The sequence below is a fragment of the Myotis myotis genome, unplaced genomic scaffold, assembly GCF_014108235.1.
Source record: "Myotis myotis isolate mMyoMyo1 unplaced genomic scaffold, mMyoMyo1.p scaffold_m19_p_10, whole genome shotgun sequence".
Classification (NCBI taxonomy): Eukaryota; Metazoa; Chordata; class Mammalia; order Chiroptera; family Vespertilionidae; genus Myotis; species Myotis myotis.
Window position 1 is genome coordinate 60456980 of NW_023416314.1, and position 18796 is coordinate 60475775.

The 18796-nt window shown below is 36.6% G+C and overlaps 1 long non-coding RNA gene across 1 annotated transcript in view; it reads left to right on the forward strand.

Moving 5' to 3' along the window:
• LOC118664949 overlaps window positions 1-18796 on the forward strand; it is a 277905-nt gene that overhangs the window by 6839 nt on the left and 252270 nt on the right. The window contains exon 2 of the long non-coding RNA XR_004970469.1: window positions 3298-3352. This is a non-coding gene — a long non-coding RNA (uncharacterized LOC118664949). The remainder of the gene's footprint in view (window positions 1-3297; window positions 3353-18796) is intronic.

The window sequence follows — 18796 nt, forward strand, 5'->3', positions numbered from 1 at the left end:
TTTGAGTAATATTATAGACCCATGGCATTTTAAAGGCAGCTTTCTTCGGTGAAATCTAATTATTATTTTTTTATCTTATCCTTTTATCTGGGAATCTTGTTCTTTTTAGCACTATTCCTGATACATATTTTTTAAATATATTTTTATTTATTTCAGGGAAGAAAGGAGAGGGAGTGAGTGAGAGATAAAACATCAATGATGAGAAAAAATTATTGATCAGCTGCCTTCTGCACAGCCCCTACTGGGGATTGAGGATGAAACCCAGGCATGTGCCCTTGATCGGAATGGAACCCAGAATTGAACCTGGGACCCTTCTGTCCGCAGGCTGACACTCTATCCACTCAGCCAAACCAGCTGGGCTAGTCCAGATATTTGTAAAAGATTTAAGATTTCAGAGAGGAAGGGAGAGAGAGAGAAACATCAATGATGAGAAAGAATCATTGATCGGCTGCCTCCTAGGGCAATCATTGATGTGCCCTAATTGGGAATTGAACTGTGAACTCCTGATTCATCAATGCTTAATCACTGAGCCACACTGGCTGACTATTCCAGATATTTTTGAAAGCACTCTTGCTGTCTAAGAGCAGGATATTTATTCTAGGCACATTTTGTATTTCCCTGTCCTAAACAATGGAGTCCATTCATGTTAGTGAATAATAGTATTAGGGATCAACATTTTGTGGCCGAGGACTGTAAACTAAATTTGGTAATAAAACTGGGAACATTTATTGAAAATCATGAATTCATATTGATGTATATAATTTATTGTCATTCTAATTTTTGAAGTCATTTCTTATCCTTCTCTAATAGTTTAAAAACTTAATGTGTCTCTTTTAAATATATCAGCTTCTATCATCACAACATTTTTTATCAGTTTTATTACGCTGTGCTGTATTTTGCCGTTGCAAATAACATGGATTCTTAGAATATTGCCTCAAATTTAAGATGTCACATATTGTATCATAAAGAAACCATGATACATGGATATTACATTTTTAAAAATCTATCTTGACTTTACCTCACCCTATACACAAATATAAGTTTAGGATTATTGTAGATCTCAATGTGAATAGTAAAATCAAAAGGTTCCTAGAAAATAAACTTCAGACCTTGATATAATCAATTACTTCCTAAATAGAATTACAAATATTAAACATTAAAGAGCATTAGTAAGTTAGACTACCTTAAAATTGGGATCATTATTAACAGAGTGAAAATGTAGGTCACAAAGTGGAAGAGATTATATTACAGGTAATTGAAAAGAGTTCATATCCAGAATATATAATCACTTCTCCAAATCAACAAGAAAAAGACAGCTCATTTATACTCTCTTAAGAAGGCAAAAGTCTTGAACAGTTACTTGTTACACACATGAAAAGGTTTCCAAATAATCAAGACATATAAGAAATGTTTTGACTCTTATTTGTAGTTAAGGAAAGTGAAGGTTAAAACTATTATGAAATGTAACTTCATACCCACAAGAAAGACTAAAATAAAATTGACTGAGATACCAACTATTAGTACAGATGTAGAGCTGCTGAAATTACCGTGCACTACTGGTAAGAACCCATTTGTACAAAGTGCTCGTTATTACACTTAAAGTTGACATATGCACCATATAACCCAGCAATCCCTCTCCTAGGTATATACTTAACAGAAATCTCTACATATGTGCACTGAAAGCCATGCACAAGTGTTTATAGAAGTATTACTCTTAATTACCAAGGTCTGGAAACAGTCTAATATTCATCAGCAGTAGATTGGATAAATAAATTTTAGTATATGTATACAATGCAAAGCTAAACAACAATTAAAATGAATGAATTATTGCTAGATAAAACAACCTGAGGGAATTTAACAAATATAATATTTTTCTAAAGACAATGGACCCAAAAAAATATATACCATGTGTATAATATTTATGTAAGTTTAAAACAGGAAAGACTAAATTATGATGGCTGCAGTAAGGTACTGGTTACTTTTGGAGAAGGGGAGGGTAGTGACTAGGAGGGGGCACAAGGGGGCACTCTGGGTTTCTGCGAATGTTTTATTTCTTGACTTCATTCCAAGTTTGTGCTCACTCTGTAATAGGCCATCAATTATATCTTTTGATTTGTGTACTTTTTGCTTTGCACTTCAAGGAAAACTTTCTTATTGTTAAACTACATGGCCAAAGTTATGTAGGAACAGCAGAGACAAAATATCTGACTTGGGACATGCAGGAAATCATCTCAGAGAGAGGATTAGAAGTCAGACCTTATACCATGATGCATTCCAGTGCAAGTACAGAAAATCCCTGTTGTGGTAGCTTAAAGAAGTAAGGGCTTTATGTTCATCACAAGATAACCACGCTGTGAATGTACATGTCTTAACATCATCAAGAACTCAGGCTGACTTAACTCCTATTGTCCTAACTCTGTATTATTTGGTCCTTCTGGATGTATGATGGTGGTTGCATCTCTGGGGATATAGTTTGAGTTACAGGAATGAAGAAGGAAAAAGAGGAGAGGTTATCCAGCATATCCAATTGTAATGATTTTAAAAAAGGATAAAAAAAAGAAGGAAATTTCCAGAGAGGACATACCAAAATAAACCACGTCACACCCTTTTTCAGCCTTAGCCAATCCTAAACTGGATCCTCACTGGCATCGGAATGAGAAACCTCTATGAAGTGCTGTGCAAGGAGGTGGAGCCTCAATTTAGCTTTGTACCTTACACTCTTTCTCTTAGCATTGTTGTTTTATTTGAGGACTTTAACTTTTCTTAAATTAACAGTTAGGGCAAAAGTGTTCCAATGGACCCTAAAAATGGAATCTTAAATCAAAATAAAGTGCTACTCAGAATTCTAAAAAAGAATCATTTTGTTCTAAACTGTGGATAATCTCATGGCAGTGACTCAAAGCCAAATTAGGCAAAGAACATATTGGTGCTGATCTTGGGTACGTAGATGAGCCTGAGGCAGAATATGCATCATCCATGAACATGTAGGAACACTGAGATTAGATTATAGTTTTCCTTGTGCATGGTACAGAACATTTTTACTCTTTCACTGCCCTTGAGCAACTGATTAATACTCAAGCACTACATGAGTGGACTTTTTCTTTTTTGAGGCAAAATATCTGGCCTGGCTTTTAATCATAGATATAGATCCATATGTATGAAAAGAAAACAAAGATACAGATTTCTTATGTAGCTTTTTCAAGTATAAGCCACCTTTTAAATAAATAAAATCCCATGTTTGAGAAAGTAAAACTAACTTGTGTACTTTATAATTTTTTTTTTTCATTTTTTTGTCAGCAAGCCATTGCAGAGGATGGAAAATCCCTTCTACTGGCTCAGTAACTTGTCACAGGTAGGTGGCATTTGATGACTCACAAAAGAGGAACTGTGGTGCAGATTAATTATTTTTTTGGCGATGAAATGATGCTGGTTTATTTTTCACTAAGAATAGGAAAGTTAATAAATGTCATTCAAGTCATTAAAACTGAAGTTTCTGATGCTATTAGAAACTGTAATCTAAGAACGTTTTGAGAGAGCAAACATTTATGATAATCTACCAAAATTTAATATTTCTTAGTAAATCTATCTTTCATCAGGCAGTGAGTAACGTGCCTTGTTTCTTTACTCAAATGGAATAATCTCAACACTAACACAATATTAAATCTTCCTTTATACCCATAAGTATCTTGCTATAAAATAGTTTTAAAATATACCATTAACCAGGCCTAGTTTGGGTGAAGTGTTGAAAAATGAACATCTTCATATATTGCTTGTGGGAGTAGACTAGTACATTTCCAGAGGGCCATGTGCATTATAACTACATTAAAGATATTAGATGAAAATGAATAGACTAGAAAGAGAGCATTATACATGATTTAAAAATGTATTTTCTTTTGGCTTCTATGTGTTTTTTTTTCCCTAAAGTACTTATGAATACTTACATAATACAGATTAAATTAATAAAATATAGGTTATTCATTCACTGTCTTCCCTGCTCTCTCTCTGGGATGGCTGTGTCCTCTTGTGAAATATTTAAGAACAGAAAGATATGCTAGAAAGGGTTTCGTAAGCCCATGACACTGATGATGAGTCTTGCCACGTAGGATCCAGGGGGACTCTCGAGAGGGGTGAAGCAAAGCCTCCGAGGGATTTTGACTCCATTTTGGACATTCCACTGGTAATACTGTACTATCACAGACCCTGCTCCTGGGCCAATTGGAAAAATAGGATATAGGAGATGAAGACAGAGGGAGATCATGCAAGTTCATGCTCAGTTACATGAACTGTTACACTTGGCATACCTGAATTTGATTTCAAACTCTGCCATTTACTCCTGGGTGACTTTGGGGCAATTCAGTTAGGCTCCCTGAACTCCAGTTTCTCCATGTGTAAAGCCAGCATGAAAATACCTATTCAATTATTATTAATTTGAAGATAAAATAGACAGTGCATGCAGAACAATTACAGTAATGCCCATTTTAGAGTAAGAGCACATCCAAACACAAGCTGATAGTGAAAATGGTTATTCAGGTGAATTGTCATCATCATCTACAGTTGGAGTCCATTTTAGGAAATAAGGAAAGCATAGAATCTGTGTTAGAAAAAGCAACAGTAGCTACTACTGTTATTCATTTATAATTATCCTATCTAATAAAAGAGAAACATGGTAATTAGTGTCACTCTGCTACCCTTCCCATTGGCTAATCAGGGCGATATGCAAATTAACTGCCAGCCAAGATGGTTAACCGCCAACAAAGATGGTGGCTAATTTGCATACTGCAGGCAGGATGGGACAGCGCCATTCTGCCTGCCCCACCGCCATCCGGGCCTGCTATCTGTGACCTGGATGGCGGGCGACCCCTGTGCGACCCGACCCAGGGCTGGCGGGTGTGACCCTGGCAGTCCGCCAGCTGTCACGCCCCCAACCGGCCCTCCCACCGGGAGATCCGGGCTGTCAGCCATCAGTCACGCACCCAACCGGCCCTCCCTCCGGGAGATCCGGGGCGACTGTGACCGCCAGCAGTCTCCCCGCCAGCCCAGATCTCCCGCAACAGTTGTCCCGCCAGTGTTGTTTTTACATCATGAGTTTTTTGTTATATCATTTTATTATTGTTTATTTATTAATAAAATTATGTATTATTTTCATATACATTGTACTCATTTCCTTTTATCTCTCACACTTTTATTATAGGGAAAGGGCAAATAGCAACATTAAAATATTTCCTCTAATTAATTCCCTTTCAATGTGCACGAATTTCGTGCACTGGGCCACTAGTAATCACAATAATAGCAAATTGTTCCATATCTATACTAATAATAGAGAAATATGCAAATTGGCCAGGACACCGTCACATAATGACCAATCAGGACAGGGGCTGAACTGTGGCGGAGAACTCTTAGCACACCTGCGCTGGGGGTCTGAAGGGTGCGGAGAGGAAGGGAGAGCAGATAGGCAATTAGAGGGATCAGGACAGGAGGGGAGAGCAGATAGGCAGTTAGGGGTATCAGGCCAGGAGGGGAGAGCAGATAGGCAGTTAAGGGTATCAGGCTGGCAGAGAGGAGCAGTTAGACCAGCCGTGGGCAAACTACGGCCTGTGGGCCGGATCTGGCTCGTTTGAAATGAATAAAACTAAAAAAAAAAAAAAAAGACCGTACCCTTTTATGTAATGATGTTTACTTTGAATTTATATTAGTTCACACAAACACTCCATCCATGCTTTTATTCCGGCCCTCCGGTCCAGTTTAAGAACCCATTGTGGCCCTCGAGTCAAAAAGTTTGCCCACTCCTACAACTAGTTAGGGCAATCAGGCCAGAAGGGGAGATCAGTTAGGGGGATCAGGCTGGCAGGAGAGAGCAGTTAGGCAGTTAGGGGGATCAGGCCAGGAGGGGAGAGCAGTTAGGGTGATCAGGCTGGCGGCAGTGGAGCAGTTAGGGGTATCAGGCAGGCAGGCAGGTGAGCGGTTAAGAGCCAGTGGTTCTGTATTGCGAGAGGGATCCCGGATTGGAGATAGTGCAGGCTGGGCTGAGGGACCCACCCCCCCCCCCCCTTCCCAAGCATGAATTTTGTGCACCAGGCCTCTAGTTTCCATATATAAATTTCCCATCTGTAATGTATAAACCTTATTCTACTACATATATAAGTCCAGCATTTGGTTCAAAAGTAAAACAAAAAATAAATAGACACCCAACAGAACAATATAAAAAGAAAAAATTACAGAAAGTCATGTGCTACTAAAACAAAATAAAACAAAAAACTTTAAGAAACAAATAGAAGCGAAAAAAAGTGCACATAAGATTCAAAATATGGGATCAAAGTTAATATTAGAGTAAAGGCATGCCTGGCCTGCATGGCTCACTCACTGGGTGTTGACCTATGAACCAGGAGATTAGGGTTTGATTCTCAGTCAGGGTACATGCTTGATTTGCAGGCTTGATCCCCAGTAGAGGGCATGCAGGAGGCAGCCAATCTGTGATACTCTCTCATCACTGATGTTCCCATCTCTCCCTCTCCCTTCCTCTTTGAAATCAATAAAAATATATATTAAAAAATAAAGGCATATTAGCATTTCAATGTCAATATCATTGGCCTTGTAATTTTATATCTTACTTAAGATCTTTCATTAGATTTTTTTGTACTATAAAATGGTGGTTTCTCTAATAGTTTAGGCTGAAGTTTGTTTAAACTTAGAATAGGTTTAGTTTGTCCAGCCCACAGACAATGGATAAAATAATGAAACTATCATATTGGGAGTGACATTTTCAACAACACTGTCAGAGGTGGGTGTTCTCAGATGAAGAAACAGATATAAAAAATCTGGGATAAATAGAATTGCTTCCATCTTATTCTTTTAAGGGGGACAAATGGAAAAAATGTTTGTACCTAAAGTACACACTTATTTCTATATATTTACTTAAATAGTTGAAGACCTTACAATAAGAATTTAGCTTTTCTGTTTTGAATTTATACTTCAGTTTTTTCTTAGAAGAAATCAAAACTCGGGAAAAAGGACACTGGGGAATGGGTTGACATGAAAAGCAATTTGACATCTGACAGTTTTATTATTTTCTCTGATTTTGTAAGAGGCTTTGTCTTGAGAGGAAAAGTCAAACTGAACAACTTCAAAATAAATGTGAGAATTTGTCTCTGTGAATTCATGGACAGTTCTTCATTACGCAAACCATTCATATAAAAATTGTTGAGGGCCTACTTTTTTTGACTGTTTGGAAAATAGATCATTCAAATGATATGAATAAGAATAATTGAGATCATTCCTTAAATCATTTAGGTAGCAATTACTAAAAGGATAAGAGAATCTCAATTACAAATTTAAGTTGATTCAAATATTGGAAAATCTATTTAAGTCAATGTGTTACTTTCATAGTGTTTGTAAGTAGATTCACATTTCCAATCAGAATTCCTCATTATTGGCTAAGAAGGGGCCTAGAATATTTACAAAGAGAATTTCCTTAAAAACATATATAGCTTTCAGGTCATGCTTGGAAATGTGACCATTTGAGGAGGTTAAGACATACAATCTATTTCCTAAGGGTTTCTGGTCTACTTGGCTGGGTTGCCTAGCAACCTGAAATCTTCAGCATTCAAAGGTTATCTTTCCCTGGTGAAATGTCAGTCCCCTTATGAATGTTAAGTCCTAAGTGATGTCCTTCAAATTAGGAAGGCTTTTCACTCAGGCAGTGAAATACCTTCTACAGGAGTAGACTTAACTTAAGTGAGAATTCCGAGACAAAAATTATAAATGGGTACTGCAGAAAGGAGAAGACTTCTGTAGACAGCAAAGCAGCATTGTAATGAGCCGAAAAAAGGGTGCTGATATTTGGAATCCTTGTAGGTTTAAGAATATCAATATTGAAGATTGTTTTTTCACATTGCAGGGTGCTTATCTCATTGGCACTAACACTGGAGAAGTTTCACACCACAATCTGAGTAGTTATTATTTTTTTCTCTATCTACCTTAACACTGACATTATAATTTCTTATCTACTTCTACGGTTTCCATACATACAATTCACTACCAAATTCTGTTGATTTTCTTGCTATTTCTTCTTCATCATGAACAGCCCAGTCTGTGTAATAAGGCCCCTTCTTTGAACTTACAGAACTTTTTGACTGGTCTGCCTATATCCAAACTTTCTTCCATTAATCTATCCTTCAGGCTACACATATTTTCAAAACACAAATTTAATTCCATCCATCCTCTAGATTCACTTACTTAAAGTCCTTCAAATCTTGTTTATATTACTTTTAGGATAAAGGTAAATTTAAGATTAAGGTAAATGCCATCATTCAACAAGCTCCCTCTCATTGCTCCAGTTCCGAGAAGTTTCCTTGCTCAGGTTTGTTTTGTTTTGTTTTGTTTTTAGTTACAGGATAATTCAATGCCGTTCCTGTAAACCAAAGTACTCACAGAATAAGACATAATTTTTCTTTCAAAAAATGTACACTATCTGCAGTTTTGTGTTGATTTATATGATTAGTTTATTAGTGCCATCCTCCCCCAGTATACCATGTGTTCCCTAACCATAGAAATCCAGTCTGTTTTTAATCATTATTGAATCTGCAGTTGCTACTACATTGCCTAATACTTAGTGGATACTCAATAAATATTTTTTGAATGTATAAAAGGAATAATATAATCTATTCTTTCTCTTTTTTGTCTTTTGAATGGCAATCTAGGAACAACATTGTAATCTCCACTTTCTTAACATGTCCATAGGGTAATTAGTTTTCAACTTTCTAAGCTCAAAATATTTCTTTTTAATAAAAGGAATTAAAAATTGAGTTACTATCTACCTAAAGTGCTTATAGCTCAAGAAAATGTGAAAACATTTATATGTCCTCAATATCCCAAAGAATATAAAATTTTTCATGTTTTTATCCAGCATTTCTCAGGTAACATTATAAGTCCTCGATAAAATACCATGCAGGTTTGGAAAGAAATATTCAATTTAAAACTGCCCATAGACATATCTCCAGAACCCGATTTTATTAACAAATAACAGAGAGAAACCTGACTTATTTTAAGAGAAGTACATTCCATATAGAGATGCTATAATGAACAAATAATTTTATTTATTTACATAGTCATTTTAGCTCATGGAATTTTAGATATATATATTTTTTGAAAATCAATGATGCAAAGCCCAAACTTAATCAGTGGTGTGGGAGGGATCACTAATTAAATTTCTAAAATTACCTCTCTGTTAATATTTAGAAATTCTCTTCTGAATTAAGTTAGGGGCATTATGTAAAATGAAGCAACCGAAGTGCTAAACCAAAAACCCAAATTAGCAGCAGGCTTTACTGGTATTTGGAACTTGTAAATTAAAAAATCACAAACATTAATTGCATCTTTGTAGTATATAAATTAATAATATAATGATGACTTCATCTTCATGTTTAATCATACCATAATAAAATCACTTTATGATTAATTTGGTTATCCTAAGAGCTGTTGGGTTTTCTCATAAATCAAAATTATTTCCATGAAGTGTCAGTTCAAGATGTAATTATCTTAGGAGCTCTATTTTAGCATTTCTTCTGCAACTACTAGAAAATAAAATAACTGTATCCACAAAGCAGCCACATGTAGCACATGTTTATAATTGATAAATTGATTGGTTGATTAATTAATTAAAGGCTACCATACAATTTGCAAACTCACAATTCCCTTTATGCTTAAAGTTCTCCTCTTCATTGATGAGCATCTAGTTTGGAGATTTTGGAGTAATTGACTTCAAGATCAGGTGCCAGCATGGTTGGGATCTAATGGAGACCCTCTTCCTAGTGGCTGTCTTCTAAGCGGTGTTCTTACAAACATTAATTGCATCTTTGTAGTATATAAATTAATGATATAATCTAATATATTTATATTATTAATTATATATTAATTATATCATTAATTATATTATTTATACATATTAATAATATAGTTAATAATATAATTTGACCTTGGTACATATATACCTGCAGAGAGAGCAAGGGAGCATCTCTCTCTTTCTTCCTCTTCTTATAAATCCACTAATCCTATCAAATTAAGACTCAACCATATGACTTCATTTAACATTAATTACATCCTAAAAGCCCTATCTCCAACTACAGTCACAATTAGGGGTTAGGGTCTCAACATTTGACTTTTGTGGGTATACAACTCACTCTGTAGAATATGGTTTTAAACTTATAACAAGTCTGTTACATTCCAAATGTTCACATATAGAAAATTTTTCTGCCATTGTTAATGGCTGCTTGCTTGCTTGGAGCAATATGCTAGGCAAAGCAAGGACATTAAAAGAATACAAAGTACATTTCTCTGAAATCAGTTGTTAAATGAATTTGACCTTGTATTTTCAATATGATGCACACAATCGTTTTTCGCCATATTTCTAGGTTAACACAATTGGTGAAGATGTGATTCACACAGGACAACTTTCCTGTCTTGCTGTGTTTCTCCTGTAAAGATCTGACTCAAGTGTGAGGATCCAATTTAAAACCGGCTCCTTGCTTGGATCAAGATAGAGAAAGGGGAGAAGGTGGTGGCAGTTTTTAAGCTTTCTTAAGCATAAATAACTTTTATAGAATAAGTCATACCCTCTTTGAAGATAGCTGAATATAAGTCTGCTTTAGGTAGGAGCTTAAAATTATATGAATAGGTGTAAATTAGCAATTAATAAGTTAATGAAGCCCTGACATAGGGAGAGGCTTGCACTATTTGAGTATATGTTACTGTATTCTGTTGGTTTCTTCTGTAGAAAGGTAATCAATATTTTCTATTTCTTCAACTTACCATACATGAAAAGGCAAGGGACTTAATTAGGGTTTTATTAAAATGCAAAACAATACTTGATTGGAAAATTAAAATGTTCAAAAAAGTAGGTATTACTATATCAAGAAGGGATCTGCATTGAGTCTTTAAGCTCATATATTCCCAGTTTATTATTGTTATTTCTATATCAGAACTCAGAAAAAAACAGGGCAATACCCAAAGTTGGTTTCTCTGGCCCAGCCTAAAATACAGTACAGTACATGTATGAAAACCTTGTGGTTGACGCTGTGTGGACTCTGCTCAGGAATGTTTCTGTTCAAAACACTATTAGTAGAGTCAGCTGCTCTATTTAGTCTCGACTGCATATTTTTGGTGAAGTTCTGGGCTATTTGACTGGAGATGCTAAATGTTTTCCTCATCCAACCCCATTGGAGGAACCTCCCTGTTTACAACCCTGGAAGCCACTTAGATGATCTCTCCTAGTTACAGTGAGAATGTGAATGCATTAACTATGGAGCTGGTGCTCTACTCATGGTTGACCATATTCCAGGATACAGAAAAACAGAGAGATAAGGAACACTGGAGAAAATCAGAACCGCAGCAAGAAGTAGAAATAGAAGATATTTTTGAGAGAAAGAAATTTCCATTAGTGCATTTTTTAGATCTTCTGTTACCTATGATGTCCAACTACTCCCAGTTCTTGGTCATAAATGAATATGTATTTGACTGTTACACGCCAACAAGAACATGTGCTTTTATCTTTATTTTTGCCCTTTTGTTCTTTGCTACCAAACATGTCTAACTAAGAGAGCTACCAAGAACAGGACTCTATTCTGCCCTCCAGATTCTTCATGTCTTCTTCCTAAAGAGTAGAGCTTTGTGTACTAGTATATTCCATGAGTGAACAGGGTCGAAACAGTGAGTCTGTCCCTCAATATCAGGAGACCTTGTTAGTGGAAGAACTCTTCCTACTTCTGATCTTGACATTGAGGATTCTGGCTGTGGCCTTCTGCCAGGATTTAGAGGAAAAGCCTAGTTATGGTAGCAGGGCTCATATTAAGTTTTTGATAATTAGTCATTTTCATCTGTTTTTAGTTAGGGAGTCAGCTCCCCTGTGAGACCTAAGGAAGACATTAAACAAAAATTGGTACTTGGGGTGATGGGTGCATGATGCAGTGTGCAGATATTTTATTGAGTTGTACATTTGAAACCTGTATGGTTTTATGAACCAATGTCACCCCAATAAATCCAATTAAAAAGAATAAGTATGATCTCTTTTAAAATTATATATTTTTATTGATTTCAGAGATGAAAGGAGAGAGGAAGAGAGAAATAGAAACTTCAGTGATAAGAGAGAATCATTGCTTGGCTGCCTCCGCATGCCTCACACTGGGGTTGAGCCCACAACCCAGGCATGTGCCCTGACCAGGAATCAAACCATGACCTCCTGGTTCATAGGTTGATGCTTAACCATTGTGCAACACTGGCCTGGGGATAAGTATGATCTCTTAAACATAGCTGACAGCTATTTTTATTATTTCCCAAATTCTAGGTTATGTAATATGCCAGATTCATATTAGTAATGAACCATTGACATTTCCACCAGTCATACCTGCCATAATTACTATTGATGCTGATTAGCAATAATGATATTATTCCTCCTCTATAATTAGTCTTTAAGGCACATCACTTACAGGGATAAGATTGCTACACTTTTATTTATATGTATAGTTGACCTTAGATCAATACATGCTCTTTATAATCTTCAAAGATGCTTCTTATTCTGCAAGCATCATTCTTCACACATCTGTATCCTTATTGCTTACCCATTGTTTCGGCTGTCAGACCATGGAATGCTGATGAAAGAGAATGCACAAGAGTGTGACAATTATAGACTCATTCTATGGAGTTTCAGCACAGTCATGTCTGTCATCACATCAACCCTTTTATTCACCTCTCAAATGTCACAAAGCTGTTCTCTCACTTAGTTTTTCTTTTCTCCTCAAAACATCTAACAATCTTACATTTCTCCCCTCATTCTTAGTGAAAATATTGCCTCTTCCTCACGCTACAAACTGAATTTTGCTGAAAACTTTCTCTTATTTATTCTTCTTCAACTTAACATTCTCTCATATTTTTGTTCAGGATCCTTGGAAAATAGTCCATTGGGCTGTGAGCTCCTTGAGGGTGGTCATTATAATTTATTCACCACTTGTATCTTTGATGCCCCGCTAATTTTCTTTAATGTAAAGGTTGCTTCCAAACTTACTTAAATCCCCCCCAAAAAACAGCACCCTTTTCATAATCCTACTACTTCTTTTAGCTATTTTTTAATTTTTCCATTTATTATCAAAATCTTGAAAAGACTTCATCACTTCTAGTTCTTATCTGCTCACTCCATTTTTTTAAAAATATATTTTATTGACTTTTTATAGAGAGGAAGGGAGAGTGATAGAGAGTTAGAAACATCAATGAGAGAGAAACATTGATCAGCTGCCTCCAGCAACACTCCCTACTGGGGATGTGCCTGCAACCAAGATACATGCCCTTGACCGGAATCGAACCTAGGACCCTTCAGTCTGCAGGCCGACGCTCTATCCACTGAGCAACACCAGTTAGGGCTGCTCACTCCATTTAACAATGGAAAATAGTTTCCCTTTCTTCCAACCCTATTGAAAATACTATCAAAAGATTTTGAGTGACATTTTTGTCTCTACAACCAGTAACTGTACCTGTACTCTTATTCTTCTTGGCTTCACTTAGATATTTGATATTTTAGACCTCCCACTTTTTTTTTTTTTCTGTAGAGACCTCCCACTTTTTGAATCTGTAATTCCCAAATGACATCTTCAGGCCTGATCTCCTCCATGCATTCTTCCTGTGCTTGTTCTCAACTAACAATAGTTTAGATTGAATTGAATTGTGAATAACAGGCAAATTCAGTGCCTTCCAAGTGAATTCAGAATTTTGGTCTCCAAATGGGCCCTCCTTTCTAGATAAAATTGTGTACAGTAGCTTCCTCATATTTCTAGGCCCCTGAACGCAAATCATAGAATCGCCTTTCAATCTTCTTTCTCTGTCATTCACAACATCTAATATGTCACAGTCTTTTGATTCTTTTGAAAAATCCCTGGGATTCTTTTTTCCCCCTTTCTCATTGTTGACTGAAGTAAAGAGCTGAGGCTTTTAGTGATTTTATTGTCTATTTCACTATTTCTCCATCATTGGATTATTACCCTATTACTTATATTAAATGAAACTTTCAACCTGTTACTCCCATCATTAAGTTGCCTGCAATAGCAAGTTCATATTTTTTGATTTTGGTTAATATTCTGATAAGCTTACCTCATTCTACCTAGTTAATATCTTCTCTTCAAACACTCACTGCTAATTTCTGCCCCAGATACATGTGTGTTCTCATATTTTATTTTTTAAAATATATTTTTATTGACTTCAGAGAGGAAGAGAGAGAGAGGGAAAGATAGAAACATCAATGACAAGAAAGAATCATTGATTGGCTGCCTCCCGCATGCCCCCAACTGGGGACTGAGCCTACAACCCTGGCATGTGCCCTTTACTGGAATCAAATCTGGGACCTTTCAGTCCACAGGCCAATGCTCTATCCACTGAGCCAAACTGGGTAGGGCTGTGTCCTCATATTTTCTATCTGAACTTGTCAAATGTACAACAAACCATTTTTCTTATTTCTGGACTAAGCTTATTTATTTTCCTCATGTAATCCTACATTTCCTGTACTAGAGTACATACCTCATTAAATTTCAATTTCCTGTTTACTCATCAGTCTTGCCAGACTCACAGTATATAAGGACATTGCTGTTATGTTTCCTGCTATATAGTCAGTGCTTAGTACTGTCTGTCATTTAGCAAGTGTTCAGTATATATCAAAGAATAAATATCCTAGCTGTGAATCATGTACAGGATCTAGTCAGCTGAGTGCCACATACCAGGCCCTCCTATGCACAGACCTTCTTAATTATAGTAATATCTGTTATTGGTACCACTTCATCCAGTAGATTTATACTAAATGTACCCACATTTATATTTGCTTTTGATTTCTTTTCAAAATGTTTATAATATCATATCTGTACAACCAAATTGCCAAAATTAGTTCAGGTAGAGTTTACCTTCCATTTCTTTAGATGAAATGAGTGCTGTATGGAGACTATAAGAGGAACAATAATATCACTCTCCCATTTTATTGTCCTTATTAGAGGAATGGCAAAAATATTTTCTAATTGTTCCTGTCTACATTTTATGTAGTCTCATATTAGCTGACCACGGATATTGTTCCATACTTTTATTGCTAATTTATGATTTTATGTTTGGAAAAAAAGTGAGGCTTTTGTTCAATATATTCAGATTAAACAAGGAGGTTTATTTTACTATGTATTACTATTATATTTTTATTACTCAGCCTCTGAAGAATTATAAGGAAGGATATTAGGCATAGATAATATTATTGGAATACATATTTTGTGTTCCTTAAATATATTTTATACAATTTACAACAGTTATATTAAAGATGAGAAGACAGCCAACATTTCTGTATTGAAATGATAGCCCAGAGAACTTTTGCTCAAACATTAATATAGTCATGGGTATAATCCTGAGAAAAGCAGAGGAGAACTATGAAAAACTGATTTAATATTGTATTGCTTTAAAAGTATATTTCTTGTTTGCTTTCTGTAATTCCAAACTACTAAGGACAATCAAAAAACATCTTAAAATGAAGACAAAGGGACTTTGTTCTTTATAGCCATCTTGGATATTAAGCTAAATTATAAAAATTACATAGTCCTTGGTAAAGCAAGAGGCAGCAGATTCTTCAAGAATCTTTAAGCATAAACTGATTCTTTGGAAAAATTATTTAGCCTTTAGTTTAGTTGATACTGGGGGCACATGACAAGTTTTCTTTTCAGAAATTCTCTAAACATAAATACTTTCACGAATAAAAATGGAGGCAAATGTGACTTATGCATCAACCACAGGTTAAAATAACAAGAAATACTACCTCATAGCATTCCAATTGGGAAACTGGTACTGAGAGTCTCTTTTCTGCCCCAGGCCTTCCCTTCTGTCACTTGCCACCCACTTCTGACCTATGAGTCACTGACTATTCCAACTTCATTTAAAATTTTTATTAAATTAGTTTGAATCCTAAGCCTTCTGTGTTAAGAGAAACTGTATTGCATTTCATACCTTTAAAATGCCAACGATTGCAGAGTCCTTGGCATGTTTGTGCATTTGGAAATCTTGGAATATGTATAAATATATTTGTGTGTGTGAATGTGTCTGTGAACATGAATGCCACTACATTGACAGCCCCCATGTTTTCTTTAGTCTCTTGCCATGCTCTAGTACTTCTTTGAAAGGAATAACAACATTAATAATGCTTTACATTTTTGAGTGTTTATTATGTGGAAACTGCTATGCAGGTCTTTGTCACATACTTTCACGAATAAAATTTTTTCCATTTACGAGGTAAGCTTAGTAGATTAGCCTGTGTGTATCTTGTTCATCACTAGTTACGTTTATCATGCAATAGACACTCAATAAATATTAATTGAGTGAAGGAATAAGTCTCACAATCTCCTTACAAGATAGACAGAGTTGTCTTTATTATGCAAATAAGAAAAAAATGAGACTTAGATTAAGAACTCCCAAAATTTACCCTTACTTCCTCCAAAGCCCCTGGGCTTCATTACATTATAATTAGATAGAAATACTCACCAGAGGCAAATTTTTTGGACAGTATTTTCAATTTAATTTATTAATTCCACTGTGGGGGGAAAAATTCCTACTGAACACATAATTCTTAATTCTCTTATGAATCAGTAACCTACTAATAAGTTTTCCTTAAGTAAAAGCATCTACAATGCTTCACAACCATTCCAGATTAACTGTGTGTTAATAAATAGCTGTAAAGGCTGTTATTCTAAAATATTTTTAACATATTTTTATTGCTTCAAATTATTTGTATTGTTAAGATATGGTGGTCCATATAACTAGATATGTTTAATAAGCACAAGTTTATATCTGTATGTGTAATTTTATTTAATTTCAGAATTGTTTCTTTTATTTTGGAATTATCTCTTGTATAAAACTATTTGGAAAATATCTAATCTTGTCTTTGAAATGAATGAATAGAAGATATGTGTCAATAAACTTATTTTGATTGCTCCTTATAAATGTGAAGAACAAAATGCTTGAGAATTCAGTTGTGTTTGTTTTCTGGAGTTCTCTGGGAAATCATGCCTTTTATAATTAATAATGTGAGTTCCCTCCATCTCCTCACATAGTCTTCATATAGTCTTGATCACCCTGAAGGTCTTCAATCTTGTATTCTCAATATTGTTGGTAGAATTCTATTTAACAATAGCTTACATCAAGCATGTCAAACTCACGACCCGCGAGCCACATGTGGCCCACAATAAATATTTCTGTGGCCCATCTAATATAACGGTATTATAAAAGAAACATTTTAATAGAAATTTCATAACTTAATTTTCATAATATTCTGTTATACATAATATATATGTATATGTATATATATATAAAAAATATAGAAATATGCTAATTAACCAGGATGCCGTAACAGGTCAACTGGACAGGAGGAGGACTCTGTGTGCCTCAGGAGTGGGACAGCAGAGTCCTCCACACGCCTGCACTAGGGGAGGGCATGATTAGCAGCGGCTATAGCTGCTTCAAGGGCTGGAGAGGGAGGCAAGGCCAGATCGGCAACTTGAGGGTGGGCAGTGCTGCATGCTTTCAAATTGCGTGCTGGGCTCCTACTTATTAATAACGAACTACAATGTTCAATAATGACTGATTATTATAATTGTGTGGCCTTCATTTTCCTTATGCACCTTATGCACAGGCACACCATTTCTCTCCACTAATATTAGCAGTGAATATTTTAGCAGCCAATTGCCACGTCATTAGTCTTGGACTGACAAGTTCGTTGTATGCAACAGGAAATATTTCACTTTCAGAAAACAAGAAAAATAGGTTTATTTACATTATGCCTATTAATCTGTACAGTTATTCAGTGTCTGGTAGGTTAATGTTCAAGAAAAAATATTAATTTTTATTAAAATGTTCTATTATTTTATGTTAATGACTAGAGGCCCTGTGCATGAAATTTGTGCATGGGTGGGGTCCATAAGCCTAGCTGGTGATCAGTGCCGATCAGGGCCAGTCTGATTGGGGCCAGGGCAATTGGGGCCTGCGGGCCAGAGGGAGGGCCGCGGCGGGGAACTGTGGGAGGTTGGCCACCAGCCCCACTGAGGGAGTGATCCCTCGGCCTCACTGGGAAAGGGCCATGTTCTCTGCAACCCACCTCCAGTTCCCCGTTTCAGCTTGGGGCCCAGCCCTGATCAGGCGATCGGGGCCTGCCAGCCAGGGGGAGGGACCATAGGAGGTTGGCCAGCCAGGGGAGGTTGGCTATGGGTGTGCACTGACCACCAGGGAGCAGCTCCTGCATTGAGTGTCTGCCCCCTGCTGGACAGTGCACATCATAGCGACCGATCATTCTGGTCATTCCAGTTGTTCCTATTGTTTGGTTGTAAAGATCATACACACACACACACACACACACACACACACACACACACACACACGAGGCCCAGTGCACAAAATTTGTGCACTGGGGGGTGGGGGGGGAGAGGGGAGAGTCCCTCAGCCCAGCCTGCACCCTCTCCAATTTGGGACCTCTCAGGGGATGTCCAACTGCTGGTTTAGGCCTGATCCTACAGGGCAGTCGAATACCCCTCTCACAATCCAAGACTGGGGCTCCCAACTGCTCGCTTTCCTGCTTGCCTGATTACCCCTCACTGCTTCTGCCTGCCAGCCTGATCACCATCTAACCACACCCGTGCCAGCCTGATCGATGCCTAACTGCTCCCCTGCTGGCATGATTGTTCCCAACTGCCCTCCCTTGCTGGCCTGGTTGCTCCCCAATACCCTCCCCTGCAGATTTGTTCCCCCCCAACTT